At 33.2% G+C, this 7,388-nt stretch overlaps 1 long non-coding RNA gene across 1 annotated transcript; it reads right to left on the reverse strand.

The window, feature by feature from the left end:
• Nucleotides 1-1,372: 1,372 nt before the first annotated feature.
• Nucleotides 1,373-4,078, reverse strand: LOC120078647. Its single transcript, XR_005482052.1, has 5 exons — nt 3,676-4,078; nt 3,491-3,569; nt 3,280-3,342; nt 3,125-3,185; nt 1,373-1,926 (listed from the first exon to the last, which is right to left on the reverse strand). It is a non-coding gene; the product is annotated as an uncharacterized LOC120078647 (long non-coding RNA).
• Between the last annotated feature and the right edge of the window lie 3,310 nt (nt 4,079-7,388).

Here is a 7,388-nt window from a genome sequence, read left to right on the forward strand (position 1 = left end):
TGAAGACTTATCTGTTTTACAATTAGAAATTGACATGCAAATGAAAATGGTTAATAACAAAATATCGTGTAGTTTTACTTGAAACTAATTCATCAACACAACTTAACCCTTTTATAGGTCTGTAATCTTTAAATTTCTAAATGAATCATTTTAATTTGGAATGTTCATAAGGTTATTTATAAACTCCTCATGAACTACCTTTAACTAGGCATACTTTTGAACATTTATTTCACCTAGGGTTTGTTTTGACACAAGTGTCTTAACTTACCCAAAAACTAAAAGGCCATACACTAGTTTTACAATACTTCCATAATCCAAGAATGCTTCGCAAACATTTTGGAGGAAATAAAATTTAAACAATGCAATCTCTATTTTATTTCCATAATGGAGTCAGGTATCAATGCAATTCTAAAATATTAGGATTTTGTTTAACAAAGTACTTAAAATGTACAAAGTTCAACGAGGACATATTTCTCCTGCTTCTTTACAATTTCATCCAAATTGTACCTGATGTTTGAAATTGAGATCTCATCTCATTTTTATCACTCAGGCTTAGTACAACAAAAAAAGTTGTACTAATTGTTCGCGACTTGAAAGTTGATGTCGTTAATTCAACTTCAACCCGAAACAAAAAATATTTAAATCATCGAAGTACTTCTTATACTACTAGCAAGCACAGGATCGAACCACAATGAGGCAAAAAATTAGATCTCCCCTAAAGCTAAATTTGACTGTGGAAAGCAGTAAAAACAAGGGTTTTGGTTTGGTTCAAAGGAAAACTAAATGCGGAAAAGTAAGATTGATTGAGAAAGAGAGAGATCGAATACAAGATTACCTTCGTCCGTTTTGAGATCGTAGAGTTTTTTATAAATCTAATCATCGATTAATTATGAAACATATTTGAATTAACTATTTCTTAAGCTTAATCGATTGTAGAGACAACCCAAACAAACTCCCTATTTAGCATGCCATTAATCCCTAAATTAACTAAGCTCGTTACAGAGGCAATTTACTTAGTTAATTGCATTATGTTCATGGATTGATTAAGACATCAAGCAAGAATGGTCAATTCTATCCTAATGCATTTTCAGTCTTTAGGTTTTGTTATCAATTAGGTGATCATAGATAGCCTAGAAATCATGCCATAATTCAAACTAAAACCTATTGCCACTGAATTGAGCATGCTTTCATTGCAATTACAGATACAAAAAACACACATAGCAAAGACAAACATACAAGAAACCGAGTCGTCAATTCATCAATCCTATATTCTTGTGCTAGAAATTGAATCAAAGAATGGAAATCATAAAGAAGTAGAAAAGTCCAAACAAAAATCCATAACAAATCTCATAGAATTCAAGAAAATCCCTACAAACCTCAAAACCCGACGTCATGGCCTTCAATCGCTCATAAAATCCGACTCATGATGCCAAGATATATAATTACAACTTAAAATCAAAGGAAATCTCGTGAGTTTTGGCTTAGAATGGCCAAAACCAAGTAACATGCTCTCTAAGACGGCCTAACTATCCTCCTCCCTTTACGTAATTTGGAAAGAACATAGTTATACAATAGTCGCAGCAAGCGTTGCAATTCTCTTGTCGATCCAACCCTCAAGCATTGGAAAGGTGTTGCAACATTTGCATGACGCTGCCTTGCGCGCGTGTGTTGGTGGTATTTCGTTAAAAGTATGTAGCTTTTCAACGCTCTTGGGCCGCATTGCAACTATGTCTTACATCTTCAGGTCCATTTTGCATTGCACGAGCGTTAGACTTATACATATATGAGCATTGCAACACTCCGATTAGGAGCAGATTGGTCATTTCCTCTTTTATAGAGCCCCGATGCTTAAATTACCTCTAAATAGCTTCAAATTAACCTCGTTTCTCATCAAATGGTCAATTCTACCTCTTGGTTGCTCGATACCTACAAAATAGGATATTTAACATGTTAAAAAAATAAGTTAGGAATTATAGCTCTTTTTTAGAGCTATCACTGATGATTATGATCAGATTATAATGTCACAATAAGATTGCCCAAATGACTTAAACTTTCATCGAAGTTCTTTTGAACATTTCAAAGAAAAAGTGACTTAAGTTTCATTATATATACATTTATTTATAAAGACTCATCAATCATATTAATGACTTATTTATCAAGTCAGACTTATGCTTTTAATCACAAGACCACTTGCATCATAATAAGAAAGTCTAACAATGGCCAGGTAACCTTATCTAATAAGGTATTAAGGACACATCTACATGAGAAGCAAGACTTGTAACAGGCAGTAATAATTTAACTCTAACTCTTAGAGAATTACCTATAAGGGGTTGTTTGGTTTGCGAGTTTTCTGCATGGGAATTGGCACAGGTATCCAATTTCAATGTTTGTTTCACAGTTTTCAACTCTTTGCTTTGGAATAAGCTATTCTTAGGCATCTTCATTTCCTACAGATAAGGGTTTTCTATTCCCTTCCAAAACTGTGGGTTTTCTCTTTTCCCCTATCTATCTGTTTTTCATTTTACATTTCACTTTGAATATAGTTAGGGTTGTTTTTAAATATATAAAAATGAATCAAAATATTTACAAAACATAGCAAAATTTTAAAACTATCAATAATAGATGCTGATAGACACTGATAGATTTCTATCAAGGTCTATCATGACATTGTTAGACACTGATAAAAGTCTATTAGTGTCTATCAACGTCTATCATTCATAGTTCCGAAATTTTGTTATATTTTGTAAATATTTTCAGCGGTTTTATTATTTAAAATAATTTCCCATATAGTTAACTGATTAAGGACTTACTGGGATTTCATTCATTCTCTTTTGACCATATCCAGTCTCAGGAAAAAAAATTACCTTTCGCTACAAAACGAAAGAAGATGGGAGAGATTTAAGAAAATATAATAAAGAGGAAGAAGATTATCAACAAATCAAACATATGCTAAAATTTAAAATAGAAAATTACAGATAACTTTCCCTAATTTCACATCTTTTACAACTTTCAAGCAAAAGCAATTTGACACAGTTGTAATCTCTCTATAGAGACCATCAAAGTGCACCTTTAATAGAAAACTAATATAGGAATCAATTCCAAAAGAGTTTCAAGGCCTCAATACCTATCAAAACATCCAAACGTCGTTAACAATCTTGGACAGTGGCTTTAATCCCTTGAAATCTCTGAATTGAACATCAAAAATTGAAAATAACTCAATTATTAGACCAATACTTTAATGGGTAACAAAGAACTATTACTACTAACCTCCAAACTTACCAAAACCTTGTCAAGATCGGTCTCAAACCTATTGAACAACTTAACTCCTTCCGGCACTTCAATCTAACACAAAAAAAGTGACAGGTATTACTAAGTCAATGTCAAAACTTATTGAATGTTAAAAAATCTTCAAGTAAAACTACCAATATCGACCAAAATATTGTGGGCAACAATAGAACAAACCCAATATCCAACAATAAACAAGATATACCTCATATACGTATTGAAAATCTTGCCGGCATCGATATCAACTTGTTGGACAACACATTAATGTTCTCCAAATTGTGAATCTAAAGCGGAATCACAAAGAGCATCAATCAATTTGAGTAAAAAACTTATGGGTATTAGAAAATTTCCAAGAGACCCACTAAAGTAATCAAAACTCACCAAACTTACCAAAACCATATCCAAGAATACAAGATTTCAGCGAGATGAAGTATAGATCTGGCGAGATAGAGTGAAGCCCATGCTTGAACAGATTTGTTACAAAGCTGGATCTCGACGACGGTGTGGACGACCTCGATGACGACGAACGGATCTCGTTGGACCGACTCAAATGAGTGGGGAGCTGGAAACATAATTTCACAAGATGGAACCCACTTCTTCCTGACTTTAGGGTAAGTAGATGAGTGTTCCCTTAAGTGGTGTCTCCGAGAGTTGAACAAAGGGTCCTACCCTTTCACTGGCCCGAGAGGGGTTTCTATTTGATGGTTAGACCACAAACAAGATATTCATTAGAGGAGCACTGATACTTAAGGATGTAAAGGTAACCTAGGGGTAAATTGGTAATTTGACCTAGTTGGTGTTACGAACACTTATGAAGGACTAACTTACTATTATTGGTCAATATCCGTGGACACAGAAATATATCTGTAGTGAGAAGAGTGCAATTGTGGGTCAATAGTGGAGTGTACCCATAGTTAACGAATATTGATTAACTTGGTTAATGAGCTTAGTCAATTAATCTCATATTGTTGAAGCTTATGATCTGTAGGTCCATTAGGTCCTACTGGTAGCTCATAAAGGATATTGAGGTAATTAGTACTTTGAATGTTCAAATTTACTAAGGGAAGGAATATAATGTATGGTGATAGATTATAATATAAGGTTTATATTTTAATTAAACTTTATAATATAACTTTATTTTGAATTTGATTCAAAAATTAATTTAGTGGGAGAATTAAATATTTGAAGGAGTTCAAATATTAAATTTAATATGAATAGAATTCATACTAAAACTATAGGTTAAAATCAATACGCATTGGATTCACATTAAAACTATAGGTAATATGAGAGAAAAATAATTGAATGTGATTTAATTACAAGGTTAAATTAAATATGTGATTTTTAATTGAATTATTAATTTAATTAAATTTGATTTTATTAAATTAATTGAATTAAAACTATAGGTTATGAGAGAGAGATGTATTAGAATATGATTCTAACACACATTTAATTACAATATGAGATATTAACGTTGAATTAATTAATAATTATTTATTTTTTAATAAATTAAATTTAAATTACATTTTGATTTAATTTATATTTAAAATTAAATAAATTTCAACTGCAACTGTAGGATTGTTATTTAATTAATTTAATTTAATTTAATTAAATAAATAAATAATGATTTTAAATAAATTAGTTATAACAAGCTCCCCAACGTGGGGAGTTATATGGGAGTGGAACAGAGATCTCCCACCTAACTTCCTCCTATTTCTTAGTTTGTTGTGCATCACATAATTAGTTTTTTTAATTCCCTCCAAGGGTCCCACTCCTTCTACCTCACTAGCCAAAGATGAATAGTGAATCCATTTCGGTGGTGTTCACTTGATTTGCAGTGGAGGAATCAAGATCGTAGATCCAAAATGTTAGTGAAGCTCTTCAAAGTCGTCAACGATCGTAAGAGTTTCTTGATTTTATTTTCTTTGTTAATTTGTAATTAAAATCTGAAAATGATCTGAAACATTTTTCGCTGCATTTTGTATTTTAACTCAGCATTAAGAACCTTGGAGCCTTTGAACCAAGGAAAGCAAAACATCAAGCCTCAGGGGCTTAAAAAGGTCATTCCTAGGATAATCTAGGGATTGAGAACCCTAGAGCCTTAGAACTAAGGAATGCCTAAAATCCAACCTTATGGGGCTTGATAAAGTCATTCCTAGGATAATCTAGGGATTAAGAACTTTGGAGCCTCTAAGACAAGGAAAGCAAAAAATTAAGCCTCAAAAGGCTTGATAAGGTTATTCCTAGTATAGTCTAGGGATTGAGGACACTGGAGCCTTCTTAAAGATTGAAGCCAAAAGTTGAGCTAATGAACCTGATAGGCTTCTCCATAAGAATTATAAAACAATGAGGGAAGGGTTAATTTTTAAAGAAGAAAAAACCAGATAGCCCAGAACTCCAAGGTGCACATCGTGTCGGGTTGAGGTTATCAAGTAAATCATACTCCTAAGTAAGGACTAATGAAAAACAAATTCAATAATTTGGTTTTTCAAAGTTCCAACTAGGGAGTGGGGCTACTGTTATAGGTCAATTACAGACCAAGAGTCTCGAGCTTGGGAAGACGTGAGGTGTGTAAGAAACAAGCCAATGGACTGAGAGAGGAAGAATAGGAGAGCAGTTAAGCCAAAAGGCCCAACTTGCCCGCCTTGACCTTGGAGGCCGAGGGCAAGGCGAGTTGGGCCGCTTAGCCCAAATTTCCCTACCTTGGCCTCGAAAGCAAAGGGCGAGGTGGTTTGGGCCAAATGGCCCAACCAGCTCTATTCAACCGAGGCATGTCTAGCCAGACCTTCCCCCCGCTTGAAAAATAAGGTCCAAATCCTCTTGGCCAGTCCGAATCGACTTTCCTAATCATGGCTACTCTTCTTTCTAATCCTATTTAGGCTTAGGATCCATAATCCACCATGCTATAAATAGGGGATAATAGGCACATCTCAAGGTATATTCTTCTCCCCCATCTCTAGCTTACTCTGACCCTTTTGCTAAATGTCGACTTAAGCATCAGAGGTTCTATGGTAAGCACCACATCAATATTTTTTTTTCTTGTTTTACAGGTCATCTTTCTTCCTCGAAATTATAAATTCACTGTCAAAGGCACGTGAAGGCCAGGTGAGTCCTCCTGCCCGAATTTTGGCATCAACACCTTTTTTTTTCTCTCCCTCCTATTTCTCTCGACTACATCTATGGCTGCCAATGCCAACGGTCGGCACCTCTTTTCTCTTTTCTCCATTTCTTTCTTTTTCTTTTCCTTCTTTCCTCTACTTCTATTTTCCCTTCCATGGCAGCTGGTGCCAACTGTCGCCGACTTTTTTTTTTTTCCTTATTCTTTTTCTTTCTTCTATTTTTATTTTCCCCTTACCAACCCTTTTCTCCCTCCCACATTTATTTTTAAAATTTTAAAAGATCTCTTGAGGGGTGTTCAAATAACCAATGACCCAAAAAAGGAAAAGAAAAATAACTCAATCAACCCAATCAAATCATTTGGGTTGGATTGAGTTCAAATATATGAAAATTCATAAGTTAAGTGCATTTATGGGTTCAACTAAAATAACTCAATCCAACTTAAATCAACTCAAACTTATTATTAATTTTAAAAAGTATATATATTGTTTCCTTTTTAAAATAAAATTATGGAAATTACAGATATAACAATGGATTTTTTTATATTTGTAATTCATTAAAAATATTGCTATATACTTAGTTATTAGTTCTAGAATTGCTTCCCATTGCAATTACCCTTTAAAAAAATATTTAAGTGCATTCTGAACTGCACTCGTGTTTGTAAAACCCACCTAAATGCCCAATAACAAGTTAATACATGACAAATATTTATTCTTTTAAAAAATATATTATTTTTTCTTTGTGATTTAAAGGGATGCATAGATATGCATAGATATGAGCACACTCATAATATCCAATCACAAGTTTGTCATATGACAAATTTTTATTTTTAAAAGTATATATATTACATTATTATTATTTTATAATCGCTAAATAGATGCATCCAATGTAAGCTGTACTCAAGTATTACTTTATTTTTAGTTACTAATTTACATATGTGACAACTAATATAGACATGGTTCATTGAAATATAACTATTAATTCCACAT

The sequence above is a fragment of the Benincasa hispida genome, chromosome 5, assembly GCF_009727055.1.
Source record: "Benincasa hispida cultivar B227 chromosome 5, ASM972705v1, whole genome shotgun sequence".
Taxonomy (NCBI): Eukaryota; Viridiplantae; Streptophyta; class Magnoliopsida; order Cucurbitales; family Cucurbitaceae; genus Benincasa; species Benincasa hispida.